General features: G+C 42.4%; 1 protein-coding gene and 1 long non-coding RNA gene across 2 annotated transcripts in view; one reads left to right on the forward strand and one right to left on the reverse strand.

Moving 5' to 3' along the window:
• Positions 1–15,158, reverse strand: part of LOC130297040 (uncharacterized) — a 56,210-nt gene extending 41,052 nt beyond the window's left edge. Inside the window, exons 1-2 of the long non-coding RNA XR_008849373.1 lie at positions 15,082–15,158; positions 577–773 (exon numbers count right to left, since the gene is read on the reverse strand). This is a non-coding gene — a long non-coding RNA (uncharacterized LOC130297040). The remainder of the gene's footprint in view (positions 1–576; positions 774–15,081) is intronic.
• The window catches only part of RIPOR3 (RIPOR family member 3), a 209,861-nt gene continuing 202,826 nt past the window's right edge, over positions 15,136–22,170 (forward strand). The window contains exon 1 of the mRNA XM_056549214.1: positions 15,136–15,239. The gene's annotated coding sequence lies outside the window, so the exon portion shown is untranslated. The remainder of the gene's footprint in view (positions 15,240–22,170) is intronic.

Raw genomic sequence — 22,170 nt, forward strand, 5'->3', positions numbered from 1 at the left:
GAAAATAATCATGAAAATAAAAACATAAAGTAGTATCGCCGGATGCGGAAATGTCCGAACTATAAAAATATAACATTAATTAAACGTCACGGTCAATGGCGTATATGTGATAAAATACCAAAGACAAGAATTGCATATTTTTGGTCACTTTCTATACCCTAATTTTTTTTTTTATAAAAACGATTAAAAAGTCCCATCAAAACAAAAATGGTCCCAATAAAAACTACAGATCACAGTGCAAAAAATCCCTGTATACATAAAAAAAAGTTATAGAGGTCAGAAGGACAATTTTAAAAACATACTCATTTTCGTACAAAAAGTTATTTATTTTAAGAAGTAAAACCTATATAATTTGGGTATCGTAATCATATGGACCTACAGAATAAAGATAAGGTGTCATTTTTACCAAAAATTGCACTGTGTAGAAGCAGAAGATCCCTAGATTTACAAAATTGTGTTTTTTTTTCGGTTTCCTGTAGATTTTGTAGTGAAATAATCTTCTTGGAAACCAGTAACATTGAAAGGGAAATGTGCAATTTGATTTTTTTTTTACCTTTAAAAACAGCTTTTACTTACAGAAGCGCGGCACTGCGATGGGTGCGTCCTGCGCTCCGTCGTACGCAAACCTCTTCCTGGGGTACTGGGAGAGGGAGGTATTTTTGTGCGATGGGGTGCGGGGCGTATCCGATGTGCAGTGTTGGCTGCGGTTTATCGATGATGTGCTGTTTTTATGGCAGGGAACTGTAGAAAGCTTGGAAGATTTCATGATTAACCTAAATAGAAATAATAAAAATATTAAACTAACTTATACCTACAGTTCCACAACAATCAATTTCTTGGACATTGAGATCCAACGTCTTCCAAGCGGGCACTTAGTCACAGATATCTACAGAAAAGAGACATCAACGAACTCCCTACTACATTCATCATCGGCACATGTCCCCTCAACTATTAGAGCTGTACCAACAGGTCAGTACCTTCGCCTTCGAGGTATATGTTCAACCATTGATAAATTTGAGATGCAAAGTAAAGATCTATCCAGAAGGTTTGAAGAAAGAGGGTATAGCAAACGCAATATAAAAAAAGGCCTATCAAAGAGCCAAACATACTCCCAGAGATCTACTATTGGTTACAAATAGTAAAAAGAAAGACATAGACAAGGTTTATTTCGACTTATAATTGCGAGTGGAACGCTATGAGAAAAGCAATTCAAAAACACATTGGAATCTTAAAGACCGATCCGGTAATAGGGCCTCAGATTTCAGAAAGTATTCCAATGACTGCGAGAAGGAGCCGCAACTTATGTGATTTACCTGTCAGAAGCCACTATACTGCAACAACAACAAACCCCTTGACTGAAACAGCACCTAGGACTGGGTGTTATCCGTGTGGGGAATGCCTATCCTGTAGTAACATCGTGAGGGCAAAGACATTCTCTTCCACGGGTAACCAAAGGGAATATTCTATACGTCAGTATATATCATGTAGTAGCACGCACGTGATATACTATGCCACATGTGATTGCTCCCTGATATATATATAGGCTTGACTTCAAGACAGCTAAGGATCAGGGTGAGAGAACATGTAGAGAGGGAGAGAGGGATATAGTGGCGGCGGTGGGGGCTGAAGATGTTACGAAGTTAAAGACCATACCCCGCCATTTTAAAGAGAAGCACAATTGTGATCCCAGAGGTTTAAAAGTGAGGGGTATTGAGAAGATACAGGGAGGCATTAGAGGTGGCAATCTAAAGAAGATTTTAGCACAAAAGGAGTGTAGATGGATGGTCACCTTAAAAACAATGGTACCTAACGGCTTGAATGAACAACTTAGCTTTTCCTCATTTCTAAATTAGGGTGCATGATGTCATCTCATATCAATCAGATGTTTTAGATTTTTTTGTATAATTAAATTAATATATTTTCTTATTTTTAAGATTTCACATGTTTTCATGGCGAAGGACAGTGGATCTCCTGTTCCCTCCATTTGCAGTGGAATGAGGATCTGAAGAACTCCGATTGAAGTTTCACGCAAATCTAGGATGTATTTATTAATTTGTTCAATTCTTTTTCAGGTCACTCCGTATCCATGTGGGTACGGGAAGTGATGGTAATAAATATGTTGAGGGGGTAATTGACATATGATATGGGAAATATTATGAGTTGAGGATAGATGTTAGCGATCAGGGATGGTGATATATCATAAATAATTTTTATTCTTTATGGAACCAGATATGGGTATAATCTTGTTCAAGGGTTATATACATATAGTACAGTTGTATTAGAACCCTGCTTGAGTCATATGGGGAGGATAGGCACTTTTAGCACTATGTGCACTTTTTTGGAAGGCATAGGCACTCTGTAATAAGTTATAGTGTTTGGGTAGGTACAGTTGGACTAGAATCCTGCTTGAGTCGTATGGGGAGGTTAGGCACTTTTAGCACCATACGTCTTTTTTTGGAAGGCAAAGGCACTTTTTTAATAAGTCATATAAATTGGGTAAGTTTATACCTACGCACCTTTTTTGTCAAGATGTATCTAATGATCTTATATATGCACTTTATACTTTGCACTGTTTAGTATGAACTAATTGTATAATCACATATGTATTTTTATTGAGTTGCACTTTAGGAGGTGATATATCATAATTTTTATATATTGTATATGATTGTAATTGCAATTATTAAGAGTGGAGGCATAAATATGTTTACACACACAATATGTTACGGTATTGTTAAGATTGGGTATTATGATTATGTATTAATACACTGTATGATTGAAGTAATTATGTTTTTGAGTGAGTACACACAGATTTTGGGGTGCAGGGTGTTTTGTATATTTTTGTGGCACACTTTTTTTTTGAACTATCATATTAATTTCATATTGGGATTATAGAGGGTGCATATAATAGATTTTATTCGTTTATTATTTTTTCATCATGATGTGTCTCCATACGAATTTGGGAATCAAGGGGTGAAGAAGTTATGATATGAATCATGTATCCATTGTTGATCGCTATGAGTTAAAATGTATTGTTCTAGACACAGACATCTTCCTGTAAGACAATACGTATGTAATATATACTTACCTGATGGCCAGACTGAATTGTACGGATAATGTGAGGTTGAGACAGCGGAATGCGCTGTGCGCCTGCGCACTGTGACCTGATACGGAGCGTACCCGGGAAGGCCTCAGAAGGCTGTGTGTCCGGAACCTGCGGGGTGGAAATGCGCACTACGGCCGGGACACTGGAAGTGGGGCACGCAAGAATACCGACAGGACAGTGCGCAGGCGCCGAACGCTGCTACACAGGTGTCGGAAATTAAAGTTGAGGAGGTGAGTCATATAAATAGATCCACTGCACTTAGGTGTCAGTACCTCTTGAGAAAGGTTTCCGAAACTATCGTAGAGGTTGGGCAGCCACACGTTGCTACATGGGTAAGCATATATATTATTATACTTTGAGTCCATCAGTGCATTAGGAGGCGATTTTTTCGTCACCTCCTAGTTTATATCCTCCGTACACTTTGTAGGTCTTTGTCATCAGGGAAGTCTGTGAAAGGGATATGTGCAATTAACTAGTAAGCTGCCATGGTCAGCAAATTGTTTACAAGCACTTGTCACTTTTTACAGCACTGATATTGGACAACAATAATACTTGTATTTGCAGTTAGGAGGTAGTGGTTACATCAGTGTTATGTATACCCCATAATTTGCACCTTTGGATGTCAGATTGTTATGTGGCTGGCCCTCTATGTTGCTATGGGTAACTGTCATGTTAAAAAAGTTATATATATTTGAATTCTAATAAATAGTGTTTTTATGATGAAATTTATCGAACTTGAGGTTCTTTTGGTATAAAAAGTTTTGATGCAAGTTCCACTTGTGCACTATAACGAAAGGCGAGATACCCCAGACTATAATGATGACATATGGGTTATTTTATCATCTGTTATTAGGACTTTTGTATTCACAAAGACAAGAATTTTTGGTCACTTTGTATACCCTAAATTTTTTTTTTATAAAAAGCGATGAAAAGTCCCATCAAAACAAAAATGGTCCCAATAAAAACTACAGATCACAGTGCAAAAAATCCCTGTATACATAAAAAAAAAAGTTATAGAGGTCAGAAGGACAATTTTAAAAACACTCATTTTCGTACAAAAAGTTATTTATTTTAAAAAGTAAAACCTATATAATTTGGGTGTCGTAATCATATGGACCTACAGAATAAAGATAAAGGTGTCATTTTTTACCAAAAATTGCACTGTGTAGAAGCAGAAGACCCCAAGATTTTCAAAATGGTGTTTTTTTCGGTTTCCTGTAGATTTTGTATAGAAATAATTTAGGTCAATACAAAGTACAACTGGTGGCGCAAAAAAAAACCCCCTCATATAGGTCTATAGGTGGAAAAATTAGAGCGTTATGATTTTTAGAAGGTGAGGAGGAAAAAACGAAAGTGCAAAAATTAAAAGCCTGTGGTCTGTAAGGGGTTAAAGTGGCGGCATTATTTGCGGTCCCAATATACGGGCTTTGGCTAACCCTGCCGAGCCAATCATGGGATGCAGGTGATTGGCCAAGCGGGCCATCACTATTGAGACAAGTGTGCCTTGACAAGTGAAGGCTGAAGTTGGAAAAGCCAGGGCCCCGTTCAGGAAATCTCAAGGGGGAGGGTCCCAGAGGTCAGATCCCATGATTAACCACTTAGCCTCTTTAATTTACTGTTTTGCATCAGTATGTTTTATTTAGTACATTTTAATTTTATTTGTATTATGGACAATTTTGGACAAAACGTTGGCCAATTATTGTGTTATTTACTAAAACTTTATTTTTTACTTTATTATTAGCATGGAGTTTTTAATTTCAGATAACTTAAATTCACAAATTTAACAAAAAATTTCTCATAATACAATTTTACAAAAAAAATATAAAAAAGTGGTCGGGGCGATGCATTTTCAGTTTTGGTTTTCGGCCAAACACAGCCTGAGTTTTCGGTTTCGGACCAAAATCCCATTTCGGTGCATTTCTACCTTTTACATTATTTCAGTCATTGGACATCACCTTGGCCAAAGACATACTAGACTGTCCAGATGGGCATAACAGCATTTATCCCTGAAATAACAAAAACAGTCATCCTCTTCTGTGAAATATTTATTTAGTATGGGGGAAATTTATTAAAATCTGTTCAGGGGACCAGTTGCCCATAGCAACCAACCAGATCGCTTCTTTTATTTATTTTTTTAAAGCGTACCTATCATATCACAGAAAAAAAAATATTTAAGTTATGTGTTACTCAGTACCTCATCCTGATCATATACATATAACTTTTATGTGTCTAGCTTCTGTATTTCTTTTAAAATTAGCTTATATTAGATCAAACTGAATTTTATCTTCTCACAGGCAGGGGGCGTTCCCTCTCTTTCCCTTACTGTACATGACTAAACTTCCTCCCTCACTGTGTGTCACTGAGCTGTCAGCTGTTCTCCTCATGTAATCTCCCTAATACTGGGGTGACACACTGAAACAAACCCCCTTAAGTAATCTCCTTACTACCGAGGTGGCACACTGTAACAAACCACCTCCTCATGAAATCTCCTCACTACTGGGGTGACACACTGAAACAAACCCCCTCCCCAAGTAATCTCCTTACTACCGAGGTGGCACACTGTAACAAACCACCTCCTCATGAAATCTCCTCACTACTGGGGTGACACACTGTAACAAATCTCCTTCTCATATAATCTCCTCACTACTGGGGTGACACACTGTAACAAACCTCCTCCTCATCTACTTTCATTACTACTGGGATCACACACGGATAACACACAGTAAAAACCTCCTCCTCATGACATCTTTTTACTACTGAGGTGCACATTGTAACAAATCCCCTCCCCTTGCCACTACTTACTACTGGGCAGGCACACTGTAACAAACCCACTTCCTATCTCCTTACTACTGGGGTACATGTTGCTGTATGAGGGTGTCACAATTCTGCTCCTTCTCCTCAATGCTATGGACTGAGCTCTGCACTGAATCATTCTCCTTCTCTTACTAGATGCTGCTGAGAGCTGGGGAGGTGTGAGGGGGTGTGGCCTCCTCTCAGCCAATCACAGCAGCGCACACACTGCCTGCTCTCCTCTGCTCTCTCTGTGTTCGGAGATCTTCACACAGGAAGTGAACACAGCCTCCCCCTCACTTCCTGTATTCCAACCGACACTAACATGTTCCTGTAGACCCAGCCTTTGAATTTTTACAAGGGGTTAAAGAAGAAAAAGACCCCCAAAATGTGTAGCCCAATTTCTCTTGAGTAAGGAAAAACCTCATATATGAGCATAAAGTGCGCAGTGGGTGCACTAGAGGGCTTAGAAGGGAAGGAGCAAAAATATGATTTTGGAGAGAGTTTTTCTGAAATGGTTTTTGGGGGGCATGTCACATTTAGGAGGCCCCTATGGTGCCAGATCAGCAAAAAAATAAAAATAAACACATGGCATACTATTTTGGAAACTACACCCCTCAAGGAATGTAACAAGGGGTACAGTGAGCCTTAACACCTACAGGTGTTTTATTACTTTGACAAGCTTTTCCCCAAACTTTACATTTTTACAAGGGGTAATAGGAGAAAATGCCCCCCAAAATGTGTAACCCCATCTCTTCTGAGAATGGAAATACCCCATGTGAGGATGTCAAGTGCTTTGCTGGCGAACTACAATGCTCAGAATAGGATTCGTCACATTTGGCTTTTGGAAAGCAAATTTTGCTGAAATGATTTTTGGGGGACATGTCGCATTTAGGAAGCCCCAATGGTGCCAGAAAAAAAAAAAACCACATGGCATACATACAATTTTGGAAACGACACCCCTCAAGGAACGAAACAAGGGGTATAGTGAGCCTTAACACCCCACAGGTGTTTGACACATTTCCGCTAAAGTTGGACGTGAAAATGAAAATTAGATTTTTTTTTACACTAAAATGCTGGTGTTACCCCAAATTTTTCATTTTCACAAGGGGTAATAGGAGAAAAAGCCTCCCAAAATTTGTAACCCCATTTCTACTGAGTATGGAAATACCCCATATGTGGATGTAAAGTACTCTGTGGGCGAACCACAATGCTCAGAAGAGAAGGAGCGCCATTGAGTTTTTGAAGAGGGAATTTGTTTGGAATGGAAGTCGGGGGCCATGTGTGTTTACAAAGCCCCCATGGTGCCAGAAGCGTGGATCCCCCCCCCCCCCCCCCATGTGACCCCATTTTGGAAATGACACCCCTCACAGAATGTAATAAGGGATGCAGTGAGCATTTACAACCCACTGGCATTTGACAGATCTTTGGAACAGTGGGCTGTGCAAATAAAAATAAAATTTCTCATTTTCACGGACCACTGTTCCAAAAATCCAAAAGTCAGACACCTGTGGGGCATAAATGCTCACTGTACTCCTTATTACATTAAGTGAGGGGTGTCGTTTCCAAAATGGGGTCACATGAGGGGGGGGGTCCATTGTTCTTGCAGCATGGGGGCTTTGTAAACACACACATGGCCTTCAATTTCGGACACATTCTCTCTCCAAAAGCCCAATGGCACTCCCTCTCTTCTGAGCATTGTAGTTCGCCGCCCGCAGAGCACTTTACATCCACATATGGGGTATGTTCTTACTCAAAAAATGGGGCTACAAGTTTTGAGGGGCTTTTTTCCTATTTTCCCTAGTGAAAATAAAAAATGTAGGGTAACACCAGCATTTTAGGTTTTTTTTTTCCCATTTTGACATCCAAATTTAACGAAAATTCGTCAAACACCTGTGGGGTGTTAAGGTTCATTATACCCCCCTTGTTATGTTCCGTCAGGGGTGTAGTTTCCAAAATGGGGTCACATGTGGGTATTTATTGTTTTGTGTTTATGTCAGAACTGCTGTAAGATCAGCCACCCCTGTGCAAATTACCAATTTAAACCTCAAATGTACATGGTGCGCTCTCACTCCTGAGCCTTGTTGTGCACCCGCAGAGTATTTTCCACCCACATATGGGGTATTTCCATACCAAATTTTTGAGGTCTTTTTTTCCTTTAATTGCTTGTGAAAATTAAAAGTATGGGGCAACACGAGCATGTTAGTATAAAAAAAATAAAAAAATTCGAAAAAAAAACAACAAAAACATACGATAAATTAGTATCCACTGCAAAATGCATTCCACAATACACAAAAAAATAGACTACTTGCTTCTTGCTCAAAGATGGTAATGGCACACAAAAAAAGATGCAAAATAAATCACTGCGCAACAATTCGCACTACATATAGAAAAGAAAAAGCTTCCATCACTAATGATAAATTCCCCCCATTGTGTACATACACTACTTATCCTGTACATTTCCACTGAGGAATTTTAGTGGAATTCTCGCTTAAAAATTGCGTGCGGAAATCTGCATGGATTTTCTGCGTGGAATAGAGGAGGAAACTTTTTTTTTATAAAAAAATTTTTGGGCTGGCCATCAATTCACCATCAACCATGACCACCATTTATTCCCCCCCCCCTTTTTTTTTCATGTGCAATTTCTACGCAAAAACGATTTTGGGCGGAATTTTTTTTTACCATTGACTTCTATTGGATTCTGCTCACGGATTCCGCTTGAAGAATGAGCATGTTCTTTCTTCAAGTATAAAGGAATTCCACAAGCGGAATTCCCACAGTGTGAACAGGAAAACGTAAATGGGAAGAGGAGATGTGGCTTAACCTGTTGGAGACTACGGGTGTATGGATACGCCCTTGCGTCCTGGTACTTAAGGACCAAGGGGGTACCTGTATGACCGTGGGAATTTCGATCCCCGCTGCTAGCCGGATGGGATCGGAACGTGATGCCTGCTGAAATCATTCAGCAGGCATCCAGTGCAAATGCCTAGGGGGTCCTGAGACCCTCAATTCAGATCGGCGATTTGCGGCCATTCTGGGCTGATAGAGTCCCTGATGACCCGATAGCCCGGAAAATAGCTGTCTGAGACAGCCCCGATCATCCTGAAGGATAGGAGCGAGGTGGCAGGGGTGCCACCTCCTCCTATCCCCAGCGATTGGCCGATCAGGACTGATGGCCAATCGCAGGGCAGGGGGTGGGTGAACGTTAATTTCCCCCCGCTCTGCCCCTGGATGTCGGAGCAGAGCGGAAGATGGCGGCAATGTGCGGCGGCGATGTGCCCTGTGGATGCGGCGAGGGTCCGGCGGCTGCAGGAGGTGCAGGCAAGTGGAGACAGCAGTGAAGATTGCCGTAAAGTGATCTTCACTGCTGTATTTAGTAATTTCAAAACTACAACTCACAGCATGCCCAGACAACCTTTGGCTGCCTGGGCATGCTGGGAGTTGTAGTTTTGCAACATCTGGAGGGCAACAGTTTGGAGACCACTGTCCTTCCAGATGTTGGAACTCCCAGCATGCATGGTCTGTTAGTGCATGCTGGGAGTTATAGTTTTGCAACAGCAGGAGGCACACAGATTGGGAAACACTGTGTTAGGAAACAGACAATTTTTCCCAAACAGTGTGCCTCCAGTTGTTGCAATACCACAACTCCCAGCATGCCCAAACAGCCGAAGGGCATGTTGGGAGTCGTAGTTATGCAACAACTGGAGGAGAACAGTTTGGAGACCACTGTGTAGTGGTCTCCAAACTGTAGCCCTCCAGAAGTTGCAAGACTTCAACTCCAAGCATGCGCAGACTGCCCAGGCATGCTGGGAGCTGTAGTTTGGCAACATCTGAAGGGCCACATGTTGCCGAACTACAACTCCCAGCATGCCTGGACAGTCTCAGCATGCTTTGAATTGACATTTGGAGCGCTAAAGTTTGGACACCACTGTCCTTCCAGATGTTGCAAAACTACAACTCCCAGCATGCTGAGACTGTCCAGGCATGCTGGGAGTTGTAATTTTGTAACATCTGGCCCTTCAGATGTTGCAGAACTACAACTCCCAGCATGCTTGGACAGTCTCAGCATGCTGGGAGTTGTAGTTTTGCAACATCTGGAAGGACAGTGGTGTCCAAACTGTAGCGCTCCAGATGTCAATTCAAAGAATGCTGAGACTGTCCAGGCATGCTGGGAGTTGTAGTTCGGCAACATGTGGCCCTTCAGATGTTGCCAAACTACAGCTCCCAGCATGCCTGGGCAGTCTGCGCATGCTTGGAGTTGAAGTCTTGCAACTTCTGGAGGGCTACAGTTTGGAGGCCACTACACAGTGGTCTCCAAACTGTTCTCCTCCAGTTGATGCATAACTACAACTCCCAACCTGCCCTTCGGCTGTCTGGGCATGCTGGAAGTTGTGGTATTACACCAACTGGAGGCACACTGTTTGGGAAACATTATATGTTTCCTAACCTGTGTGCCTCCTGCTGTTGCAAAACTATAACTCCCAGGATGCACTAACAGACCATGCATGCTGGGAGTTGAAGTTTTGCAACAGCTGGAGGCACATGGGTTAAGAAACACTGAGTTAGGAAACAGATAGTGGTGCGGAAACACTGCGGTAGTCTGTTACCTAACTCAGTGTTTCCCAATCCCAACCAGTGTGCCTTTAGCTGTTGCATAACAACTCCCAGCATGGACGGTTTGACAGTGCATGCTGGGAGTTGTAGTTTTGCCCCCTCACCCCACGTGAATGTACAGGGTACATTCACAGGGGCAAGGGTATACAGCAAGTTTCCCGCTTCAAGTTTGAGATGCGGCAAATTTTCCGCTGCAGCGGGACACTCACTGTACACCTCCGCCAGTGTGAATGTACCCTAAAAACAATACACTACACTAACCCTAAATAAAGAGTAAAACACTACAGCCTTACACTGTCGCCGCCCGCACACCCCCCCCCCCCCCAAGAAAAATTAAAAACGTCTTGTATGTCAGTTTTTCCAAAATGGAGCCTCCAGCTGTTGCAAAATAACAACTCCCAGTATTGCCGGACAGCAATTGACTTTCCAGGCATGTTGGGAGTTTTGCAACAGCTGGAGGCACCCTGTTTGGGGAAAACTGACGTACAGTATTTTTGGTGGAGGAGGCAAGTGTAAAGCTTGCATCCGGGTACACCCCTATGAAAATCCCTAATTTAGGCCTCAAATGCTTATGGAGCTCTCTCACTTCAGAGCCCTGTAGTATTTCAAGGCAACAGTTTAGGGCCACATATTGGGTATTTCCGTACTCGGGAGAAATTGTGCTACAAATTTAGGGGTGCTCTTTCGCCTTTTAACCCTTATGAAAAGGTAAAGTTGGGGTCTACACCAGCATGTTAGTGTAAAAAAAATTTTTTTTTTTTACTCTAACATGCTGGTGTTGCCCCATTCTTTTCATTTTCATAAGAGGTAAAAGGAAATAAAGACCCCCAAAATTTGTAACAAAATTTCTCTCAAGTATGGAAATACCCCATATGTGGATGTAAAATGCTCTGCGGGCGCACAACAAGACTCAGGAGTGATAGCGCCATGTACATTTGAGGCCTAAACTGGTGATTTGCACAGGGGTGGCTGCTGGTTACAGCGGTTCTGATATAAACGCAAAATAAATAAATACCCACATGTGAGCCCATTTTGGAAACTACACCCCTCAGGGAATGTAACAAGGGGTACAGTGAGCATTTACACCCCACAAGTGAATGACAGATTTTTGGAACAGTGGTCTGTGAAAATGAAGAATGTAATTTTTCATTTGCACAGCCCACTGTTACAAAGATCTGTCAAACACCTGTGGGGTGTAAATGCTCATTGCACCCCTTGTTACATTCCCTTAGGGGTGTAGTTTCCCAAACAGTGTGCCATGTGGGGTGTTTTTTGCTGTTCTGGCACCATGGGGGCCTCCTAAATGGGACATGCCCCCTAAAAAACATTTCTGCAAAATTTGCTTTCCAAAAGCCCAATGTTGCTCCTTCCCTTCTGAGCGACATGGTGCACCCGCAGATCACTTTACATCCACATGAGCTATTTCCTTACTTGAGAGAAACGGGTTTCAAATTTTCAGGGATATTTTCACCTATTACCCCTTGTGAAAGTGAAACATTTGGGGTAATATCAGCATTTTAGTTAAAAAAAAAAAAGAATTTTTCATTTTCACGTCCAAATTCAACGCAAAGTCGTCAAACACCTGTGGAGTGTTAAGGCTCACTTTACCCCTTAGTTGCCTGTGCTGGGATTGATGACAACACCTTGCTAGGTTTCTTGAGGGGTGTAGTTTCCCAAATAGTGTGCCATGTGGGGTGTTTTTTGCTGTTCTGGCACCATGGGGGCTTCCTAAATGAGACAGGCCCCCCAAAAACCATTTCAGCAAAATTCGCTTTCTAAAAGCCCAACGTCGCTCCTTCCCTTCTGAGCCCTCTAGTGCACCCACAGATCACTTTACATCCACATATGAGGTATTTCCTTACTCAAGAGAAATGGGGTTTAAAATTTTGGGGGACATTTTCACCTATTACCCCTTGTGAAAATGAAAAATTTGGGGTAACATCAGAATTTTTGTGAAAAAATGTTTTTCTTCATTTTCACGTCCAACTTTATTGAAAATTCGTCAAACACCTGTGAGGTGTTAAGGCTCACTGTACCCCTTGTTATGTACCTTGAAGAGTGTAGTTTCCCATATAGTATGCCATGTGGGGTGTTTTTTGCTTTTCTGGCACCATAGGGGCTTCCTAAATGTGACATGGCCCGCAAAACCATTTCAGCAAAATTCGCTCTCAAAAATCCCATTGTTGCGCCTTCCTTTCTAATACCTCTACTGCACCCGCCGAACACTTTACATCCACACATGATGTACTTCCTTACTCGAGAAAAATTGGGTTTCACATTTTGGGGGGCTTTTTCACCTTTTAAAAATAAAAAATATGGGTCTACAAGAACATGAGAGTGTAAAAAATGAAGATTTAGAATTTTTGCCTCCACTTTGCTGCTTTTCCTGTGAAACACCTAAATGGTTAAACTTTCTGAATGTCATTTTGAATATGTTGAGGGGTGCAGTTTTCATAATGGGGTATTTCCTAACATAAAGACCCTCAAATTCACTTCATAACTGAACTAGTCCCTGAAAAATTCAGATTTAGAAAATTGTGAAAAATTGGAAAATTGCTGCTGAACTTTGAAGCCCTCTGATGTCTTCCAAAAGTAAAAACATGTCAACTTTATGATGCAAATATAAAGTAGACATATTGTATATGTGAATCAATATATAATTTATTTGCAATATCCATTTTCCTTACAAAGTTAGAAAAATGCTAAATTTTCATGAAACTTTGGGATTTTTCACCAAGAAATTACAAAAATGTACCCCTGGGTTAAAGTAGAATATGTCACGAAAAAACAATCTCGGGATCAGAATAATTGGTAAAAGCATTGCAGAGTTATTAAAGCAGTACTGTGACGCACTATGTTATTAGCCCAAAATGTTCCCCACGGCTGTACCTTTCTATCCATGTCCTTCTTTCAAAAATCGGTCCAGCCGTTTTCCCACTGCAGGGCCATGAAGTTCCCGGTACTTCCGGGTTATGGTGGTGTGGAGGATGACGTAAAAATCATCATCCCCATGCTGCTATGCTCCAGCTTCCTGTCCCTCCGTGCCTCACATCTACTCACCCCCTCCCCTACCTCATCCTTTCCCCGCCCTAGTAATTGTAATAAACCCAACCCCCCCTCGCAGCCTCGCTTCCCCACCCAGCTGACAGTGGAGGACACTGCTCGTACCTACATCTTCTTTGCAGACTTCCTTAGTGGTTTTGAGAATATCCCTAGTAGTAACGGCAGCATAACTATCAGGGATATCATTGGCCTAAACAGATCACATGTCCGGTCCCTGGAAAGGAGGACTGCGCAGGCGCGTTCGGCTTGCACTGATAGCCTGGAGGCACTGTGAGGCATTTGCACAGCCATCTTTCACTGGGCTGTGCAATAGTGGGAGTGAGCTAATTGTGGCTGGGAGGCCGGCATACGGTGGGGAGGATCTTGAACATGGTGACGTTTCGTTACCAAGATGGCCCCGGCCCACAGCATGCATGGGGTACAAAATTCATAATCATCGCAGACAGCCTGTACTTCCGGATTTGGGAAAAGTCAGGGATGCGTTTAGGTAAGGCAACTGAGGTAATTGAGTTTTTTTTATATAACTTATTGCTGGCTTTACAATGGGATAAGAAAAGTTTGCTTCGGAGTACTCCTTTAATGCATAAAGTGACAGTGGTCAGATTTGCAAAAAAGGGCTCAAGTCCTTAAAGGGGTTCTCTGGTGCTTAGACATCTTATCCCCTATCCAAAAGATAGGGGATAAGATGCCTGATCGCGGGAGTCCCACTGCTGGTGACGCCCGTGATCTTGCACTCGGCACCCCGTTTGTAATCAGTCCCTGAAGCGTGTTTGCTCCGGGTCTGATTACTGTCGATCACGGGGCCGGCGGTGTGTGGCGTCACGCCTCCGCCCCAGTGTGACCTCAAACTCCGCCCCTCAATGCAAGTCTATGGGAGGGGCGTGACAGCTATCACGCCCCCTCCCGTAGGCTTGCATTGAGGGGCGGAGGCGTGACATCACACGCCGTCGGCCCTGTGGTTGTTGGTAATCAGATTAGGAGCAAAAATGCTCCGGGGACTAATTACAAACGGGGTGCCGTGTGCAAGATCACAGGGGTCCCCAGCAGTGGGACTCCTGCGATCAGGCATCTTATCCCCTATCCTTTGGATAGGGGATAAGATGTCTAAGCACCGGAGTACCCCTTTAAGGGGTTAATTAGGAGTGGAGAATTCAAGAGGAATTAAATTCCTCTTGAATTCCATTATACTGCAGAGCTGCACTCACTGAACTTCAGCGCTGAAATCTCCCAGCATTCCCTGCTTTGTTCCCTATCTGCACTCATCTTCTCTAGTGATCTGCATTTAGTACTCTCCACCATCCCCTCTATTATATCAGCTCAGTATTAGGTGTCCGTCCACACACTTGCCGACTGTTTCCTCTCACAATCATCAGCTCAGTGACGGGTGAAATCTATAGTCATATACACTGATAGTACGGCCGCCATTTCCTCCGGTTTCTCATATCTCCCATGGGATAATGGCGGAGCCGCCGATATAGACTTCACAATACTGACTACGCCAACCAACTTACCTCTACAAACCGAAGTCTTGCTGAACCCCTTTATGCGGTCTATTTCTGGTGACAGCCGCCATGCCTGTTTGGCGCCATCTAGTATGGAGCTTTCCCAGCATGCTCAGCGGCCGCCGCCCTGGAGGATCGTGTCAGGAGAGGAGAGGCCGCCATGACAGGTGCTTAGGGGCCTCTGTGGGTGGGTGGAATTTTAGCGTTTAGGCTCTTTGGTAGATTTCTGCCCGTTTTCACCTCATTTGCGTCATGATGAATTACTGTCTTTATTTCTTAGATCAGGCATACTGAAGCCTAATAGATAATAACATCGTTATGTAAAGATACGCATTTCTACTTCTATATAGATCATAAATGTATCCCAGATCAGTCCTATCGGGGACATTGTGGAGTGACAGGAGGTGATGCAGCAGTGGTAAGTATGGAGGCGAGAACATTTCCTGCGGTCAGTCGGGGACCATGGTGGTGTTTCAGCCCTGTAAAGTATATTCAGACTGGCTTCCTCTGTGCACAACTTAATTTTTCTGGAAAAACAGCAGAAACCTTTTCTTGTCATTTATATGTTAACTATTTAAGGACACAGACAATTTTTTTATTTTTAGCATTTTTGTTTTTCCTCCTCACCTAAAAATCATAACTCTGTATTCTTTATATTTCCATCTACAGACCCATGTGGGGGCTTGTTTTTTGTACAACCGATTGTACTTTATAATGACCTCACTCATCTTCCCATAAAATGTATGGCAACATTTTTTATTTTTATTTCTGTGGGTATATAAAAAAACAAACAAAAAAAACTGCAATTTTACTAATTTTGGAAGGTTTAGTTTTCACACTGTTCACTTTACAGTTTAAATGACATGTTTTCTTCTATGGGTTAATACGAATAAAATGATACCCATGTTTATATATTTTACTATTATTGTACTGCTCTAAAAAAAACTTTAAACTTTTTTTCATTTAATTGCCTTATCCTTAAAATCTATAACTTTTTCATTTCTTTATACGAGGCTGTTTGAGGGCAAATTTTTGCGCTATGATCTATAGTTGTTAATTTTACCACTATTGCGTATATGTGACTTTTTCTCCCCTTAACCCCTTAAGGACTCAGCCCATTTTGGCCTTAAGGACTCAGACAATTTAATTTTTACGTTTTCATTTTTTCCTCCTCGCCTTCTAAAAATCATAACTCTTTTATATTTTCATCCACAGACTAGTATGAGGGCTTGTTTTTTGTGCGACCAGTTCTCCTTTGTAATGACATCACTCATTATATCATAAAATGTATGGCGCAACCAAAAAACACTATTTTTGTGGGGAAATTAAAACGAAATACGCAATTTTGCTAATTTTGGAAGGTTTTGTTTTCACGCCGTACAATTTATGGTAAAAATGACGTGTGTTCTTTATTCTGAGGGTCAATACGATTAAAATGATACCCATTATTATATACTTTTATATTATTGTTGCGCTTAAAAAAAAATCACAAACTTTTTAACCAAATTAGTACGTTTATAATCCCTTTATTTTGATGACCTCTAACTTTTTTATTTTTCTGTATAAGTGGCGGTATGGGGGCTCATTTTTTGCGCCATGATCTGTACTTTTTTTGATACCACATTTGCATATAAAAAACTTTTAATACATTTTTTATAATTTTTTTTTAATAAAATGTATTAAAAAAGTAGGAATTTTGGACTTTTTTAATTTTTTTTCGTTCACGCCGTTCACCGTACGGGATCATTAACATTTTATTTTAATAGTTCGGACATTTACGCACGCGGCGATACCAAATATGTCTATAAAAAATGTTTTTTACGCTTTTTGGGAGTAAAATAGGAAAAAACGGATGTTTTACTTTTTTATTGGGGGAGGGGATTTTTCACTTTTTTTTTACTTTTACTTTTACATTTTTTTACATTTTTTTTTACACTTGAATAGTCCCCATAGGGGACTATTCATAGCAATACCATGATTGCTAATACTGATCTGTTCTATGTATAGGACATAGAACAGATCAGTATTATCGGTCATCTCCTGCTCTGGTCTGCTTGATCACAGACCAGAGCAGGAGACGCCGGGAGCCGCACGGAGGAAGGTGAGGGGACCTCCGTGCGGCGTTATGAATGATCGGATCCCCGCAGCAGCGCTGCGGGCGATCTGATCGTTCATTTAAATCGCGAACTGCCGCAGATGCCGGGATCTGTATTGATCCCGGCACCTGAGGGGTTAATGGCGGACGCCCGCGAGACCGCGGGCGTCGGCCATTGCCGGCGGGTCCCTGGCTGCGATCAGCAGCCGGGATCAGCCGCGCATGACACGGGCATCGCTCCGATGCCCGCGGTTATGCATAGGACGTAAATGTACGTCCTGGTGCGTTAAGTACCACCTCACCAGGACGTACATTTACGTCCTGCGTCCTTAAGGGGTTAAGGACATGGCCCATTTTGGCCTTAACCAGTTCAGGAAGCAGGGTGTATGAGTAAGCCCTTGTGTCCTGGTAGTTAAGGACGCAGGGCATAACTGTGCGCCCTGGTCCCATTACCGCTGTTGGAAGCCTGCTTCATACGCGGTGAGTCCTGACTGCTATCAGCAGCCAGGACCCAGGGTTAATGCCGGGCGTCATCGATAGGGCCAATTCCCAGCATTAATCCTTTAGACGTCACGATCAAAGTTGATTGCGGCGTCTGAAATGGTAAAAAAAATTAGCAGAGCTGATAGGGACGCAATGTCCCGATCAGCTGAGAGGATGGTGGGAGGGCTCTTACCTGCCTCCTCGCTGTCCGATCGGTGATCTGATGCTCCCAGCCAGGCTCTGTAGGCTGGAGCAGCAGAGCACCGATAAGGGTGCATGCGCACCCCGTTTTTGCTATACAGTTCCCGTATACGGTTTCAAGTTAAAAAACGTATGGAACTGTATAGAAAGCTGTTTGCATTGACTTAACATTGTAAACTGTATGTCAAACGCATCATCCGGTTTAGTCCGCTCTGCGTCTTATACGGTTTTGTCCATTTTTTTTTTTTTACCCGTACCCAAAACCGTAGTCTACCACGTCTTTTGGTCTGGGTGAAAAACTGTATTAAACCGTATATAACATGGGAGTTAAGGGGAACCGTACAGAACTGTATGTGCGTACAGTTCCATACGGTTTTCACCATACAGTTTTTGACTGCACAGTTTTTACAATCAAACAAGTGAAACGTTATTCAAAATGGAGTGAAAAGTAAAAAACGTATACGTTTTTTTCTTAAAAAACATATGCAACTGGACATCATTTTTCAAACCGTATACGGTTTTCAACCGTATATGGGTTAAAATTTGTACACAGGTTTTGATACAGTTTAGTCAGGTTTTGAGAAATCCGTTTTTCATCCAAAACCTGATACGGGAACTGTAGTGCAAAAACATGGTGTGCATGCAACCTTACACAGATCAATGCTGTCCTATGGATCAACATTGATCAGTATATGCAATCTAAAGATTACATGGTATAGCCCCCTATGGGGACTAAAAAAAAAAAAGTAAATAAATGTGAATAAGCCTCTCCCCTAATTGAAGTTTGAATCACCCCCTTTTCCCATTTTTTTTAAATAAAATAATGTGACAAAAGTTATAGAGTTTTTCTAACTTTGAAGCTCTCTGCTTGTAAGGAAAATAGACATTCCAAATAAATTATATATTGATTCACATATACAATATGTCTACTTTATGTTGGCATCATAAAGTTGACATGTTTTTTACTTTTGGAAGACATCAGAGGGCTTCAAAGTTCAGCAGCAATTTTCAAATTTTTCATGAAATTTTCAAAATCTGAATTTTTCAGGGACCAGTTCAGTTTTGAAGTGGATTTGAAGGGTCTTCATATTAGAAATACCCCATAAATGAGCCCATTATAAAAACTGCACCCCTCAAAGTATTCAAAATGACATTCAGAAAGTTTAACCCTTTAGGTGTTTCACAGGAATAGCAGCAAAGTGAAGGAGAAAATTCAGAATTTTTTACACTTGCATGTTCTTGTAGACCCAGGTTTTGAATTTTTACAAGGGGTAATAGGAGAAGAAGCCCCCCAAAATTTGTAATCCAATTTCTCTTGAGTAAGGAAATACCTCATATGTGGATGTCAACTGTTCGGCGGGCGCAGTAGAGGGCTCAGAAGGGAAGGAGTGACAATGGGATTCTGGAGAGTGAATTTTGCTGAAATAGTTTTTGGGGGGCATGTCGCATTTAGGAAGCCCTTATTGTGCCAGAACAGCAAAAAAAAAAAAAGCAAATGGCATACAGGACCCACCTGGGCATCCCTTGCAATAACCAAAGGGGGGGTTCTGAGAACCCCCCCCCCCCCCCCCCCATGCCGGCGATTGCTGCAAATCGCCGATGAATTCACACCGGCGATTTGCGGCGATTCCGGGTTATATGATTCTCCGGTGACCTGGAAAATGAGGGGGATTGGGGTTGCCCAAGAAACCCACGACACCCCTGAAGGGATAGGAGCGAGGTGGCAGGGGTGCCACCCCTCCTATCCCTGCTATTGGTCGGTCAGAATCTGACCGACCAATAACAGATGAGGGGGGGGGGGGGGTTTAAGTTTGGTTCCCCCATTTTGCCCACTCACAGTAGTCCGGGCAGAACGGGGTGACCGGCACCGGAGGTCCACTTACCATCGTCGGCGGGCGGCAGAGGACGGCGATCAGTACATGATGGGAGTTGTAGTTTTGCAACAGCTGGAGGCACACTGGTTGGAAAATACTGAGTTAGGTAACAACCTAACTGAAGGTTTTCCAACCAGTGTGCCTCCAGCTGTTGCAAAAGTACAACTCTCAGCATGCACGGTCTGTCAGTGCATGCTGGGAGTTGTAGTTTTGCAACAGGTGGAAGTTTGGGGGGCTCTTTCTCCTTTTGCCCCTTATGAAAAGGAAAAGTTGGGGGCTACACCAGCCTGTTAGTGTAAAAATGTTTTACATACTTTTTATTTTCACAAGCAGTAAAAAAAAAAAAGACCCCCCCCAAAATTTGTAACACAATTTCTCCTGAGTACGCAAATTCCCCATATGTGTACGCAAAGTGCTCTGCGGATGCACAACAAGGCTCAGGAGTGAGAGCGCACTATGTACATTTAAGGCCTAAATTGGTGATTTGCTCAGGGGTGGCTGATCTTACAGCGGTTCTGACATAAACACAAAAAAATTAATACCCACATGTGACCCCATTTTGGAAACTACACCCCTCACGGAACGTAACAAGGAGTATAGTGAGCCTTAACACCCAACAGGTGTTTGAAGAATTTTCATAAAATTTGGATGTGAAAATGAAAAAAAAAAAATTTTCACTAAAATGCTGGTGATACCCTACATTTTTCATTTTCACAAGCGAACATAGGAAAAAAAAACTCCCAAAATTTGTAACCCCATTTCTTCTGAGTAAGAACATACCCCATATGTGGATGTAAAGTACTCTGCAGGCGAACTACAATTCTCAGAAGAGAAGGAGCACCATTGGGCTTTTGAAGAGAAAATCTGTCCGGAATTGAAGGCCACGTGTGTTTACAAAGCCTCCATGGTGCCAGAACAGTTCACCGACAACCCCACCCCCACATGTGTCCCCATTTTGGAAACTGGACCCCTCACAGAATGTAATAAGGGATACAGTGAGAATTTACACCCCACAGGTGAACAGTAATTTGGAAATGTAATTTTTCATTTGCACAGCCCACTGTTCCAAATTCTACACCTTTTATTAAATTCTGTAAGGGGTGTAGTTACCAAAATTGGGTCACGTGTGTGTGTGTGTGTGTGTGTGTGTGTGTGTGGACGGGGTCCACTGTTCTGGTACCATGGGGCTTTGTAAACGCACATGGCCCCCGACTTCCATCCCAAACAAATTCTCTCTCCAAAAGCTCAATGGCGCTCCTTCTTTTCTGAGCTCTGTAGTTCGCCCACAGAGCACTTTACATCCACATATGGTGTTACAAATTTTGGAGGGCATTTCTCCTATTACCCCTTGTAAAAATGTAACATTTGGAGAAAAAAAACATTTTAGTGAAAATTTTTTTTTTTTTTCATTTATACATCCGACTTTAACGAAAAGTCATCAAACACCTGTGGGATGGTAAAGCTCTCTGTACCCCTTCCTTTAGGGGTGTAATTTCCAAAATAGTATGCCATGATGATTTTTTTTTATTTTTTATGCTGTTCTAGCACCATAGGGGCTTCTTAAATGCGACATGCCCCCCAAAAATTATTTCAGCAAAATTCGCTTTCCAAAATCCCATTGTCGCTCCTTCTCTTCTGAGCCCTTACTCAAAAGAAATTGGGTTAAAAATTTTGGGGGGGATTTCTCTCCTTTTTACCCCTTGTAGAAATTCCAAAAATGGCTCCATAAGAACGTGCGAGTGTAAAAAAAATTAAGATTTAGAATTTTCTCCTTCATTTTGCTGCTATTCCTGTGAAAAACCTAAAGGATTGACAAACTTTCTGAATGTCATTTTGAATACTTTTGAGTGGTACAGTTTCTATATTGGGGTCATTTATGGGGTATTTCTCACAGAAAGGCCCCTCAAATCCACTTTAACCTGTTAGGGACGAAGGGCGTATCCATACACCCGTGGGAATTTCGGTCCCCGCCGCGCGCTGGGCGGGGACCAGACTGAGGTGACTGCTGATATCGATCAGCAGGCACCCCGCGCAAATGCCCATGTCGGCGATCGGCGCAAATCGCAAGTGAATTCACACTTGCGATTTGCGCTGATTCTGAGTCATGAGGGTCTATGGTGACCCGGAATATATAGGGGGATCGCGGTTGTCTTAGACACCTATGATCCCCCTGAAGGGATAGGAGTGAGGTGGTAGGGGTGCCACCCCTCCTATGCCTGCTGTTGGTGGTGTAGACGTGACCACCAATAGCAGATCGGGGGCGGGGGGTTAACTTTCGTTTTCCCCTTCCTGCCCACCCACAAAAGGCAGGGCAGGATCCGGAGGCTGCGGGCGACGATCCGGAGGCTGCGGGCGACGGTGATCGGCTGGCGGCGATGACGTGCGGCAGAAGAGGACGGCTCCCTGGATCCTACGGAAGCCGGTAAGTTGCCTAGCAACATCTGG

The sequence above is a fragment of the Hyla sarda genome, chromosome 12, assembly GCF_029499605.1.
Source record: "Hyla sarda isolate aHylSar1 chromosome 12, aHylSar1.hap1, whole genome shotgun sequence".
In the NCBI taxonomy this organism is placed as follows: domain Eukaryota; kingdom Metazoa; phylum Chordata; class Amphibia; order Anura; family Hylidae; genus Hyla; species Hyla sarda.